The 15,463-nt window shown below is 40.9% G+C and overlaps 1 pseudogene; it reads left to right on the forward strand.

Moving 5' to 3' along the window:
- Positions 1-204: 204 nt before the first annotated feature.
- Positions 205-12,409, forward strand: LOC141512243 (plasma membrane calcium-transporting ATPase 4-like; annotated as a pseudogene).
- Positions 12,410-15,463: the final 3,054 nt, after the last annotated feature.

Consider the following 15,463-nt stretch of genomic DNA (forward strand, 5'->3'; position numbering starts at 1 on the left):
TGTACCCTGGGCCTATGGATTCATAAAATTATAGAATGTCAGAACTTGGAGGGAAATTATGGATGTGATCAGTGCATGAGGCTTGAACTGGGGTGAAAAACTTCATGGATGTTATTGTTATTGGTCTTGGTCCATCATGGTGGAAATGGAAAATTATCTTGCAACTAAGTCCAGAGGGCAACAATGCAATGAGCTCCTGCCATCATGATCATGCTAAGTCGGGTGTGTTTTCCATTCCACCAAAAGAGTCCTGACTGCCTGGAAGTAGATGGTTCTCGTTTTGATCTCTCCATTTCCCCACAGGGCACTGCAGGTACAGATGTAGCAAAGGAGGCATCCAACATCATTCTAACAGATGACAACTTTTCCAATATTGCTAAGCCAGTGATGTGGGGTTGAAATGTCTATGATAGCATTTCCAAGTTCCTACAGTTCCAGCTCACTGTCAATGTGGTGGCTGTGATTGTGGCCTTCCTTGGGGCCTGTATCACCCAGGTGCAGGGAGGGAGCCCAGTCTGGAGGATGGGTTAAAAGGTGGTTGGGAAATGGGGAAGTGTGGCAGCTGAGAAGGATAAAGGAGAGCATTATGCTTTTAGAGCAAAGGAAAAGCCCAGGTCACTTTTGTGATATCCACTAATTCTTCAAGTGTCTTTGAGAAGAACTCCAGAAATTAGTTATTTGTGACTATTATTATCACTGACCACTTTATAGCCACCACATGCCAATGATGTGAAGTCATATAATGAAGGCATTCCAAAAAATATCAATCCCATATTGCATGAAAATGGCAAATGGAGTTTCATTAAAGTTACAAACACCTTGCCTATCATCACCAACTAGGAAGTGTTAGATCTAAAACTTGCTTCTAGGTCTCTTACTGCCAAAGTTCAGTGCTGTTTCTGTTTAAGGAATGTGAACCCTAAAACTGCAAAAACCTTAAAATATAGGACTAAAACAGAATTGACAGAAAATATGAGTTAGAAATTAAATGTTATTCTCTGAGATTTACCATCTAACCCTATAGGTGGAGGTCTTTAATGTCCACATGAACTGGGAAAGAGGGGAAATATTTATGTTAAAACAGACAAGAGAGAAAATTATTAGCTTCCAGGAGTCTTAATTTCTTAATTAATGGCAAGATCACTGAAAAGAAATCTCTCTAAAGAAATCAACATTTTACCTGGAATATAGTTTTGAGAAAATTATTATACTTTGACAGGGAATAGGGATATTAGGAAGAATGGAGCTGAAGAGTGGTGAAAGATTTATGCAAAAAATGGAAAAGAAAACAATTCTTCTTCCTGCTAGGATTCCCTACTGAAAGCTGTGCAGATATTGTGGGTGAACCTGATCATGGATACATTTGCCTCCCTGGCCCTGACTACTGAGCTACCCACAGAGACATTGCTGCTGAGAAAACCCTATGACTGGGATAAGCCACTAATCTCCAGGACCATGATAAAAATATCCTCGGCCATGCAATCTATAGTCATCTTTACTCTTCTCTTTCTTGGTGAGCCAGGGCAGGGGTGAGGAAAGGAAGCCCTAGACTTTTGGGGAGAAGACAAAGCCATTTGTTTTTTGAGATTGGGCACCTATGTACCCATGGTTTCCCCTAACCCCACTCCCAACCTTAATCTGTCTCCCCTACCCAGGTGAAAAGTTCTCTGACATTGACAGTGGGAGGAAAGCCAACCTAAACTCCCCACCCTCCCAACATTATACCATTGTATTTAAAACCTACGTGCGAATGCAGCTCTTCACTGAAATCAATGTCCGAAAAATCCATGGGGAGAGAATATTTTTGAAGGCATGTTCAATAACCACATTTTCTGTTCTGTGCTGGTGGACACATTTATTGTCCAGGTAAGAGAAATTTCTGATGAGCAGGATCTTCCAGAAGAGAGAGCAGGAAGGTCAAGAGACCAGCCAGGGTAGGGTAGGGGCTGAAGCTGGGAGTTAGATGTCCTTCATCTGGAACTTCATGTTGTTTTTGAACCTGATATAAATGTGATCAGGTAATGGAGCTTAGGCTGGGGGTGAAAAACCTTGTGGATTCCCTTGATATTGCTCTTGGTCCATCATTGTGGAAAAGGACAATTATACTGCAAGTAAGTGTAGAGTGCGACAATACAATGAGATTGAACAGGAGCACGAAACTCCTACCATTGCATCATATGAATTTAGGGAAGGAAAGAGAGTTAGTGTGACAGGTAATAGGCCTATACTTACCTTGGATAATATCCATGCCATACCTTTCTCTGGGATCCCATCTTTATCAGTGTTCACCCTGAGAATTAAAAGGAGGTCTTCTTTCCTCTCCAATTCTGATGTTGATAAGTAGGGCCAGGGTGAGTGAGGCTAGGATGATCACATGCAGTGAGCAGCAGAACTGGGATTTGAACACAGGTCTTCTAATTCTAAACCCATGCATTTTCCACCCCCCCACCATGATAGGTTTGACTTCAGGTCACAAGTATTATGCTCAAACTCTGCCTTTATAACTTTATAACTTTAGGCATGTCACTCTCTGTGTCTCTGTTTACTCACCTGTAAAAATGAAGGCAGTTAACTAGTTGATTTTATAACTTTCTTAAAAGTGGTATTACTTCATTGTTTCACTTACATACAAAAATAGTTTTCAATATTTATCTTTTTTTGTAAGACTTTGAGTTTCACATTTTCTACCCTAACATAGATTATTCATATACAACCATATTTAATGTTTCCATAATAGTCATGTGAAAGAATCATCATATTTAAAGGAGGAAAAGTCATAAGAAACATAAAACAAGTTGTCTATGTGTTTGTGTGTGTGTGTGTGTGTGTGTGTGTGTGTGTGTGTGTGTGTGTGTTTAAGTGGAAATAGACTGCTTTGGTCTGTATTAGTTGATTTCTTTCTCAATCATTAGGAGTTCTGGCTCTGTTGCTTATTAGCTATGTGATCATAATCACTTCCCCTCTTGTAAGGCTCAGCTTTCTCATTTCTAAAATGATGAAAACATTTTCATGACCTACCTCACAAGGTTGTTGTGAAAAAAGCTCTTTGTTAACTGAAGGTCCTATCTAAGCAAGAGCCGTTTTATTCAACCACTCATTTCTGCTCTGGTGATGTGTCTCTTTTTTTCTCCAGATCCTGATAGTGGAGTTTGGGGGCAGACCTTTTAGCTGCACAAACCTTAGCTTGAGCCAGTGGCTATGGTGTCTTTTCCTTGGGATAGGAGAGCTGCTCTGGGGCCAGGTAAGTCAATTCTTCCCACACATTTATCTCAGCTATGTGATCATCTAGTTTGAAGACACTGACAAGGCTACCCCCACAGATGCAAGTACCAAGTATTAACGTGCTAAATGGTTTGATTAAGCATCTTTTGTGGGCCAGGGATAGTGACAAGTGATGATAATGAGCTCCTCAAGATCATTGCATTTGGATGACCCCAATCATCTATGTCTGTTCTCTAGTTCTCTAGTTTTGCCTGGGATTCTAAGTTTGCTACTGCCATACCTTGGCCTCCCCTAAAACTTTTGAAGGAGAGTATTTTTGTTATATTGTCACAATATAACAATGCTTTGGGAAATATTCTCTTTTGAGTTAATGTCATGAAATTTAGTTTAAATTTACAATCTGAACCAAGGGATTGTACATAGTTTAGATTTGAAAAAACTAAACAAAAATAAAACAGGATTTGCAATCTGATTTATTTTTCATCTGTTACAAATGTATAAAAAATCCTCAAGTGCTGCCATAGTATGCAACAAGAACCATGAGAAATTTACCTTTGTCTACTTCTGGAAATAATACATTTATTGCACTGTTCACACTTCAAACATGCTACAACAAAATAATATAAAATATGTTCCAGTGACAGCTTACAAAAATTCAATAAGTAGTATAGTCTTACAAAAACAAAGCACATGTACCTATGGGACAACTGCATTAGCTATCTGGATTCAGTTAATATTGCATGTGGATTATGGATCTACACACACCAATATTCAAGTAATTCCTTGAATTAATATGGCTATTTTTGAAGAGTGTGGGGGAAGGAGGAAGGAGAGGAAAAGGATAGAGGAGAGAAGAGAAAAAGGGGAGAAAAATTAATTTGATGTTATAATATACCCCAACCTCATCTATATTGTTTACATACTTTTTTTTTATTTTTGCTTAAAATGAAAACCAGTGGTTCAGTGTAGAGAATCCAGAATCTTCTTACCTACTATGCTACCCATGTGACCTTGCCTAGATTCATGTTTCCCATCTGTAAGATGAGGAAGTTTCACTAACTGGCCTCTGAGGTTCATTCTATGAGCCTGTAAATAAATAAATTACAGTAGTAAGGCTAAATCATTGTGTGTCTAGAAGCTCTTCATTAGAGTGTACATGTATGAAGAAGGAAATGGAGAAAGGACCCTCAGGTACCCATTCAAAAGGAATGTCATTAGCTAATTGTTCTCTTAGAAGGTAGGAAAATCCAAGACAGAGAAGGAGTGAAGTATATGGGATGGGAGGGAAGAAAATTAGATGTGAGGTCTGAAAGCAGGAAGTCATTTTGGATGAGAGAAACCAAAGGGAAATAATTTTTTTTTTAGTTTTTGCAAGGCAAATGGGGTTAAGTGGCTTGCCCAAGGCCACACAGCTAGGTAATTATTAAGTGTCTGAGACCGGATTTGAACCCAGGTACTCCTGACTCCAGGGCTGGTGCTTTATCCACTGCGCCACCTAGCCGCCCAGGAAATAACATTTTGAAGAGTCTCAAGAGCATGAAACTTTGAGGCCTCCAAGGTGTTTATTTTTCCTAGCATTGATTCTTCTATATGAATTCATGATATATCAATTCATACTTTGATTTTTTACACATTCATGAGGAGTAGCCATATGGTGCTCCCCATGTACTCCTCACTTCTGCTTTTCCCTATCCTCTCACAATTCTAAAATTTTAAACTAATAGGGACATTTGATCATCTTCAGATCATCATTCTTCAGATGGGAAAACTGAACCTCAAAGTCTCTTGGGCTTGCCCAGGGTTAAATTGCTAGTATGTCTCAGAGCCAAGATGTAAACTCAGTTCCTCCAATTCCAAAGCTAATATTGGATGCACTATACCATAGGAATGCCTGTGATAATTCTAGGAATACATTAATTCTTTTTACTACAATTCAAAGGGCAGACTGGACATCTTTGAAAGGAAGATTTTGGAAACTCTCGGGGAATAAAACTATTATACAGATGGCATGGAAACAGATAAATATATAGAACCACAGAAATCCTATGCTAACTTGACTTAAATTGGGGTACAGATTGGCACAGTTTGTTTTTACGTCCTTTTCTCTGAGGTGTATGGACTTACTAGAAGAGTATTGTATTTGGAGTTTTAAAAAAAGTTAATTAATGTACCTTAGGCACTATGATAAGTATTAGGGTTACAAAGAAAAAGCAAAAACAGGTCCTTCCTTTGGAAAAAAAACCATGTTCATGCAGGAATAATAGCATTTACAGTACTTTTAAGGAAGTAAGTACCGTTATTATTTTAAAGACAAGAAAGTGAAGTAGACAGAAGTTTAGATGACTTGGCCAGGGTCTCACAGCTAGTGAGAATCTGAGTCTGAATTTAACTCAGATCTTATTGACTCCAGATCCAGTGTTCTATGCATTAGGATGCCATTTTGCTGCTCTCTGATTATATGGAAGGCAATCTTAACAGGGAAGGCATAAGCAACTGCAAGAAGTGGTATTTTAGCTGAGTCTCAAAAGGAAGCTGGAGATACTAGAAAAGGAGAGCATTGCCAGGAGGACAACCAAGGTAAAGGCCAAGCCAAGATGGTTCATGGGAATGTTATAGAAGGGGATAGCTAAGCCTGGGTGGATGGGATTGGAGAGTGCCTGGAAGAGGAAGTGTGTGAAACCTGGAAACATGAGAAGGGGGCAGACTGTAAAGACTTGAAATGCCAAATTGTGGACTTAGAGTTGATCTTGGAGGTCTGGGGGAAGGGGAGAGAGCTACTAGACTTAGGGAATAAGGGCAGAGACATGGTCAGACCTGAGCTTTAGGAGCATCCCTTTGGTAGTGGAGAGTGGAAGATGTTTTGCAGAGGGGAGTGACTGGAGGTAGGGAAGATAATGAAAAAGGTTATCACAGCCTCTGTCCAGGGGAGAAGCAATAAAATCCTGAAGTAAGGTAATGGCTGTATGGGTATGGAGAAGGGGAACATCTGTGGTGAAAAATGATAGCATTGCAGGTTTAGGAGTTGACTGAAGAAATGGAGGGAGATCAAGAGAAGACCTCACTCTTCTGCTTAGGGTTAGCATGACTTTAGGCAACCTTACTTCTCTCTTTTCAGTTGTCTCATCTGTCAAATGAAGGAATTGAGTTAGATGATCTCTATGGTTCCTTTGAACTCTAGATCCTGTGACCAAACTCTTCATCTTTCAGACAAGATATATTCAGATTGTCTAGGTAAGATAAGATTCTTTGTCCCTTCCCTATATTTCCAACTTCTTTCCATTTATAGACCCTTGGGTCATGACTTCTGGTTAGAACCAAACCACACTTCCATCTTTGTCCTCAAGGCCCATGCTAGCCCCTAGCTGAGGGAGGTGCTTCTCTATTTGGTACCAAAGATTCCACCAGTTCCACTAGTTTGTAGACTTTTTTCCCACTGACTTAGCATTTGTTTCCTTCCACACTCTCCTGGAGGTCTTGGAGGTCCTTTTTTCTGGGCCATGGAAAACATTCTTTTACTTCTGACCCATTTCTCTGTTCAGCTTGCCTGAAACACATTTACTAGTCAGTCACTAAACTCAGGTCTGTATTGGAGACTGATACTCTCATCTCTATGTAAGTGAGTCTGAGGAAGTATAGCAGCACTCACTACCCTTTGGAGATTCCAAAGACTTCTCAAATTCAGTGTGTCCAAAACTGAAAACTTCATTTTCCGCTCACTTTTTCTTTACTTCCCATTTCCAGTTGCAGATCAAGAAACTCAAAGTCAGCCTTGACCTTTACTCTCTCTCACTTCTCATCCAATCAACTGCCAAGGATTGTTTTTTTTTTTTATCTTTACAGAATTTCTTGTATTTAATCCCTTTTATTCATCTATCACCTACTCTCACCAACTCTTACCCTGGATTATTATCATGGCCTTCTCATTGGTCTCTTATTTCCACATAGCTGTCAGAAGGATTTTCCTAAATTTTAGGTTTGAGTCCAAGATTGATAGTGTCATTTGAAATCATTCATTTTTTTTTTTGGCAGGGCGATGTGGTTAAGTGACTTGTCCAAGGTCACACAGCTAGGTTAGTATGAAGTATCTGAGACTGAATTTGAACTCACATCCTCCTGACTCCAGGACTGGTATTCTATCCACTGTGCCACCTAGCTATTTCCAATAGTGTTACTGGAAAGGGATTTGGAGTGAGACCTCAGAAACTAGCTGCAGCAAGTAGTAGAAAAGGAAAGATTAAGCTGAAGGTAGGCAAAGAAACAATAAGACCACTTTCTAGAGCAAGTTTTTGGGAAGAAGACATGAGAGGCATCCCAGGAACCATTGATACTACAGATAGGCTAAGGCAAGGAGTTTGGGAGTACTTTAGAAGGAAACAATAAATTTTAGAGCCAGATCCATACATGACTTGAGTTTAGAATGAAGTCAAATTGGAAATTTGATAAATCCAGGTTGGTATCTTTGGGCTGTTATTCTGAGTGTTAGTACAGATTACATGGTTTTATAAGCTTAAAGAATCAAAAGTGGGAGAAAAACATTTATTTTTTTCTTTCCACAGTAAGCTAGTGAATAATAAATTATGGCAGTAAATATTCCTTTTTCTACAAGAAATGTGATTCCAGGAGCATATTTGTGTAGCCTCAGCTTTAGGAGCTAATTAAGGGAAGAAATTTTGATTTGCCATCATGGCAATGAAAACTCTCCTTTCTTGGCCATGGAATTCCAGGAACATAGTAGAACTTTCCTAGATAAAATGATAGATGAACAAATTTTATGCCTTGCTCTCCTGCCCTCCCATGTCTAGTTCTCAGATTTATCTATAGCCTGAGCTTTTGTCTCAATTGAAGCGATTTCACCTCTTTCATTGTCCCCATCCCTACAGGTAATTGACTCAGTACCTACTTCAAGATTGCCTTTCTTTAAGACTGCTGGCCATGCCATCACCATAGAAGAAATCAGCCAGAGACACCTGGTTGAGGGAATGGAAGAATCTGACCATGGAGAAATGGAGCTATGCCACAGCCAGATTCTCTGGTTCCAGGGCCTGAATCACATCCAGACTCAGGTAAAGTTTGGGAACCAACCTCTCACCACTGACTGGGAAGGAATTTTTTCTGAAGCAAAAACAGTAGTGAAGCAGAGGGAGGAAGGTAGCATTGAAGCTGAAACCTCTACATTCTCCATATTTCTTCACCTCTAACCACAAACCTAATGAAAAGTTGTTCATTGCTTATAGCAAGCAAGGCCTCCAACCCTGTGCTAAGGACTTGAGTATCTAAGGTTTAAATTCATTTTCTGCTGAGAAGATAAGGTGGCTCAGGGCTAGGACACTCAAAAATTGCTAACTTTTTTACCTGGGTAAAAGGTAAAGGTAAAAGTAAAGGTAAGGGTAAAGGAGGGTAGGCCTAAGGCTGGACAATGTTCATCCTCCTCCAGAAAAGAACTTTCAGAGAGTATCTGCATGATGACTAAATCCCCATCAGATCCTTACTGAGTCTTCCTTTTTAAGCCTCTGGTGTTCTTTTCCCTACCATAACAGTATGGTGAGGAAAAGAACTGGCTGGGGAAAACTTGACCAAAGTCTAGCTCTATCCCCCTTAACTAACTTGAGTAAGACACGTGCTGGGCACAGGTGATTAAAGACAGCTGCTTCTTCATGACTAAGTTTCTTTTGCAGGATCCAAACTTGCTAGCAGGAAAAGAAGAAACCAGTTTCCTTCAGCCATCTATCCATTTCCCCACCCTTATTGCAACCTCAGTTCCATCTCTCAGTTTGGCAGGGACATCATCTAGTTTTTACCTAATCATTTTCCTATGTTCATTCAGCTAGCTCTGTGAGTTGGCAATGCCCATAAAGGGCACTGAAAAGTGGCCTCTCCTGAGGGATTATTTTCCAAATCAGCTCATGAGACTCAAGCAGTTAAATGATTGTTCAAGTAGAGTTATGATTTAGAAATGTCACAGTCTGCCTTACCAATAGAACACAAAATTGGTGATATTGGCATTTTAACTATGCCTGGCAAAAGGCCACTCTCCCTATGGGGAGAGACCTGGTCTTCAGACTGGTGATATAGCTGACTTTTATGAAACTCAAAAATCCCTTCCCTTTCTTAAGTCTTTAAAGTCCTCAGAGCCAAAAACCCTGGTGCCAGGGTCTCTTGGGTGATTTCCCCATCCCCATCCCAGGCATTCAATACTACTTTCCTTTGGGTCTGCTCTTTTCAAAAATAGCCAATGTTTTTGCTTTTTCCTCCCTTCAGGGTATCCTACCTCCTCTTCTCCTAGTTGCAGTGTCTCTTGACTCCCACCAACCCTTCCCTTGGGGCCTAGGCTTTCCAGGTTTTCCTTTCTACTCCTCTCCATTCAGCTTTCCTTCAAGCCTCAATATATAAAATTTTTGCATTTGCTGCAACCTCTCCACCTTATCCTGGCATTCTTTGAGGGGAAAGGGTGGCAATGGACTATCAATCTATAGAAATAGATTTATATACACAAAGTTCTATATAAATTTGAAAACTGAACTCAGAGTCTAGAAGTTCTGAATTCTCCATTCCTTTCTCCAGCATATGCAGGCTATTTGCCTTTGACCTGATTCTCTCTCTATAACTTGATCCAAATTCCAGGACATCTCCCCTCTGTCCTGTTTAAAAATTCAAGAGGCTGTCCAACTCACTGACTCTGTAGCTTTCAGGACCTCACAGTAAACTCATCATAAAGGAAGCATCATTCTAATGTGGATTGAAATCTCTGAGCAGAATGGTTAGAACAGGTCTACCTTTGTTCATTAGCTAAAAGTTTCTCAGAAGTACAATACTTCTTCTAGCTTCATTACAGTATTGTCAATGGCTCCTACTATCTGACTATTAATATGTCATTTATACCCCATCTTGATTAAGAAGAGTAAGGGCCCCTGATGGGGGTGGGAGGTGGGAGGGAGGAGGTGGAAGGTGGGAGGTGAGTGGTGAGTACTAAAACAATCATGATTTTAATCAGGATTGCCACATTCTCTGATGCTAGGTTACCTTCCTTTCCTATGATTATGAAGTATCTAGAACCACTGGAAGGCAGAAACACTTGAGCACTGAGGGACAGAGCCTCAGAGGAGAGTGTTTAAAAGCAGGGGAGGCATCTGGGCTCCAACCGCACTGGGAGACTGAGCTTCTACCCCATGTGATCAATAGGGAGTAATGACTTGTCATCATCCTGGCTGCGACATGCCATCACAGAAGGGAAATGATATTATCTATGGGAAGCCATCCCTGGACTCACTACTCCCCTGTGCTAGGGAAGGACCACCTGTACTTGCCCTAACTCCTTCAGAGCCAATGGAGAATCTGGTTCCTGATGTAAAACAAGAGAAAATGTGTCAGCTGGGTAGGGGAGTGGAAGTGATGATCTTTCAATCCATACTATATTCTGAATTCAGAAACCTATTTGAAACAAACAATTTCCTAAAAAAAGAATGACAAATTGACCAAAAGCAGTTAACCCCTTTGCTTTCTCAACTTCTTTCCCTGGGGAAGTTTTCTGAAGGGTAAAATGAATGAAACTGGCCCCTCTTCTAATCATTTGCCAGGTATATGGACCTGGGGATGCAAGTGACTTGAGTACCTTCAAAGCTATTCTACAGAGTATAATATACTAAATTGTGGTGCATAGATGTGTATACAGGTCTGGATGTTAGAGGGTAGTGCTTTCCCACCACTCTGGCTTGTGGTCTTTATTGTTTATCCAACAATAGGACAGTTTTGGGGTGTGGGAGAGGGTGGGGTTAATGGGATCAAATAGGAGACAATTGGGTCTTACTTGTCATCAGGCTGATGATGTGTGGTGCCAGAGGGGCAGAAGAAGTGATGGTGTTAATGCTCTCTTCCTCCAAGGAGCAAAGCAATTTGGGAAAATCAAATATTCTCCTTCCATAGGACCAATGGAGCAGCTGTTCACCACCAACACTACCTCTATCACCTGCTTTTCTTCCCCTTCCTCAGTCTAACCCTCCAAGTTATTTCAAGAACCTGCCAGCTATGAGATTCTTTAGAGCTCTAATTCAGTTGTGGCCACCACTACAAAATGGTCTGGCTCTTGTTTCTATTTGTACCTCCTTTCAAGTTCAGCCCCCAAAAAAGAAGAAAGAGAAGAAAAGAAGAAAAGAGAAGAAAGCACTGTGCAAGGGATGGGCCCAGTAATTGGAAGGCAACATAATATTACAGTCTGCACTGGGTTGAATCCTAGCTCTCTTTGGTAGCCCTCATTTTCCTCCTGTAAAAATGAGGGTTGAGATGACCCCCTAGTCAGTGCTCCTAGGATCAATCTGTTGATGAGGGCTCTTTCCACCAGTACTACCTGGCTGCCAATTAGAGATAAAACTTTTTCATTTCCCCCAGTTTCATGGATCTCTCACTGATAAATCTATGAAAGTTTTGTTTTTGTTTGACTATCCCAAGCATCAGAACTCAGCTGAACCTACCCCTATCTCTAATTTTTTTGCCTTAATTTTGAGCATTTGGATTACAATTCTATGTCTCCTCCCCTCCCCCCACTTCTTTCAGGGGATATGGGAGTGGAAGTGATCACCTTTCAATCCACAATATATTCTGAATTCAGAAACATATTTGAAACAAACGACTTCCTAAAAAAGAACGACAAATTGACCAAAAGCAGTTAGCCCCTTCGCTTTCTCAACTTCCCCTTTCTGTGGGGAAGTCAATTAGCTCCTTGTACCCCAAGGTTTCTTTCAACTAGAGAAAAGTAGTCAAAAGAAGCCTGCTGTACCCTTACTACAGCTTAAAGAGAGGGGAAAATGGACTTTAGTTGGGTTTTTGGACTTCATGGCAAGTCTGATCCTAAAGAAAGCATAATAATCTTCAATGAGTTTCCCCTCTTTTCCTTGTGTTCAGGGAGGGGGTTCACTTTCTGTCTCCTGTTCCCTCTCTTTTTTCCCTTGGTTCTCTTCCTGAGCCCTCCAACTCCCCTCACCTCCTTCCCTTTCTCTTTTACCTCTGACTGTGGAGCAAAGCTATCTCATTCTCTGTCTCTTTACAGATCCAGGTAGTTAACAAATTCCAGATGGCTCTGGCTTTTATCTGGGAGCCAAGAGGAGACAGAACAGCAAGAGTCTGCGAGAAATAAATCCTGTTTCTACTCACTCCTGGAGATAATTCTCCATACAATTCTACTACTTCATCTCCTGTGGGCAGTGATTTATAGTCTATTACAATGCATGAATTGCTAAAATGACCTCAAGAGAGCAGGTAGCATCTACTTTAACCAACTTCAGTTCTCTCTTCCTTTTGTTTTTTCCCTTGATCTTTTGACTTGAGAAAGGGAAGAAAAAAAAAATCTCACCTCACCCCAAACCAACCAGTTGTTGTATCTTAACTATTTACAAAATCACAGTCATTATAATAATAAACTTTTTCATGTTTTCCTGCTTTGGTTATTCCTTCCTTTTCTTGAGTTTTTTCCCTCCCCACCTCTCTCCCTCTCTCCATCCCACACCTTCCTCACCCCTCTTACAGGAACGGTATGATTCTCACTCTAAGAAATCAACCCAAGATTAAGACATATTTAAAGATCTTACTTATTGTGTCCTCTGGGGGGGGTGTTTTGAGAAACATGGCAGAGAAGGAAAGGTAGAGAGAAAGCTTCTATATTTATTACTAAACTTTGAGTTTTTCATTGTTTAGCCAATAGTAAGAAATGAGTCCTCATACCACCACTGACCCCTGAGGTGGAAATATCAGTTTAAAAAGTACAGTTGATAGGGGAAAACTGAGTGACATCAAATTTTATCACTGGCCCATCTTGCCATTTCTAATTTGTTATTCTGAAGCCTTATTAGGCTCATTCCTGGTGGGAATATTGAAAACTCTGTATTTTAGCAGGTAGAGAGGGATGGGGCATTGATTGTCTTAGGGTTTCTACATCATTGGTGAGTTTCCTCTGTGCTTTTCTGCCATTTTATCAATCACTTCCATTTTCATCACAGGTAACAAGAATTTTTTTCTGGAACCAGCAGGAGGTGCTCCCATGGGTTCTTAATTTCTATATGGCCCACTAAGATGGGACAGCAGAGCAAAACAGAGCACTCATAAAAAAATGTCAGGACTCTCTCTTTTTATACTCTCTTCCACTATCTTCCTCCCCAAGTCTGACCTTCCTCCTCCTAGGATTCTGTCCTTCCTCCTCTCTCCTTCCTCTCTTCCTCTGGCTGAGGTTTGGGCAGAGCCTATGAATAGTCCTTATTGGATATAATGAAAGTGGGATATCTAGGAATACCTAAGAATCAATTAATTAATGGAAATAGGAGAATGGGTTGTTCAGCACTTCTCACTTTGGATTCTGATGATTTGTATTTGAATTACCCTTTTCTCTTTTTTAAAGTAGTGCTACCTTTCCTAGGAACCTCAATCCAAGGAATCCCAATTCCCCCTGGCCCAGTCACATATGGAAATACTTCTAGGGCCTCCCTCAATGGGTCTGGGGAAGATGAGAAAGACTTCAATCTTCTCTCTTCCCTATCACTATTTGCCATCTCATTTCAATATCTAGAAGGTAAAAAGTAGCAACAGCAACTGAAGAAATATTGGTGATCATCTATTCCCTTAGCCTCTGGAAGAGCAGGCCAACAGATTTGGATAATATTCCCTCCACAAGGAGCTATCCCATGGTCTTAATTACTTGTCAGCAGAGGTCTCCCCTAGTTGAGGAGACTTTCCCTACAATCAGCCTGTTCCCTTCCTCCTCCCCAAAGGATGATCTCAAGAAGATGGGATTGGGGCAAGAGAAGCAAACACTACTTCTCTTTAACTCCCATGGGTATGGAATAAGAATTTTCTCCCCTAAGTTCTTTTTAGCCCTTCCTTCCCTCTTTTCTCCATGGTAATGAAGAGAGTAGGAGAAACACCGAGTAAATTGAGAAGCCAAGTCTTAGCTTAGTTTTCCAAGTCTCAGTCTGACCAAACTCCCTTCTGCCTCTGAAGCCGAGGGAGATTTCACTTAGGGTTTTTGGAACCAGTTTTGAACAGTAAAGTAAACCAAGCAATTTGGGTATGTTGTGTGTTTATGTTTTCCCTGTTAGTTTAACGTACCTTCTCCTCCAAGCTGCTATGTGGGAGGGAAGAAATCACTTTGAGTCTTGGAACAAAGCCCTGACTTCAGAGAGGGTTGTGCATTTGAGTGGTGGGTAGTGTTTCCTGAATCTGACTTTTCCTGGTTACATATTAGAGATCAGAAACTGGAAGATCTTAGGGCAAAACAGGACATTAGAGTAGAGAGAATAACATTGGGTTTTCTATCTTAGCCCAACCCTCGTTACTTGCAAAGGAGTCTGCCAAGGCTCTGTCAACTTGGGATGATAGATGGGTAAGAGAGTCCTTGTTTAAGGGGCTCTCTGAAGAGGCTGAGAAAGTCATAGCCAGGGCAACCCCCTTCACACAGTTGTGAAGATCAGGGCCCTACTGCCCAGTTACCAGGTTTGAATCCCCTCTGATTTTAACTGTCTTGTTTTTCTTGCAGTCCTATACCCACTGAGGGCTCTCCAATATGCCCAAAAAGTTAGCTTCAAAACTACCTATTATCAGTGCTTCAGTTTTATTTGGCTAATTAAGGCAACAAGAGGAGCTCACTGTCTCATCCTCAGTTCTCCACGCTCCACCTTTTTGGTGAGTTTTTCCAGACATGAGCTCTTAACTGTTGCCCTGAGAAGCTTGGTGCCTTCCCCTCCACCACCACCTCCACCAACACTGCCCCAAGCCTTCCCTACCAGTCTGGCATTCAGGAATTGGGGACTTTGCTGGGAGAATATTTTTTGAAAGTGTTCCTTAAGGATGAAACAGAGCTGTGCTTTCTGGAAGTTCCATTTTTATCCCTGCTGACTGTGACTGATGCTTTCCTGTATGTGAGGTCAAGACTATCACTCATCTTCACCCCTTTTCATCTCCATAGGATGATGGAAAACTCACCAAGAAAGAGGGATGGGGAAAATGGGAGGAAGACCTGAAAGCTCTAATAAACTGCCAAACTGCCAAGAATCCAAATCACCAAATGCTTTTTGAATTGTGAGGAGGATCTTCCTGCTCCAAACCCTTCCTCCAGAGCACCTCTCTATCAGTTTCCATTGAGCGGTCCAACTTAGGAGAATAAGGAAATTAGACATTGCTTACTCATGGCCACATTCCCCAGCACTTGAGATAATGATTTAGTTCTGTCAAATCTTTTACTGTCTCAGATATGTTTAAAAAC

The sequence above is a fragment of the Macrotis lagotis genome, chromosome 2 (assembly GCF_037893015.1).
Source record: "Macrotis lagotis isolate mMagLag1 chromosome 2, bilby.v1.9.chrom.fasta, whole genome shotgun sequence".
NCBI classification, from domain to species: Eukaryota; Metazoa; Chordata; class Mammalia; order Peramelemorphia; family Peramelidae; genus Macrotis; species Macrotis lagotis.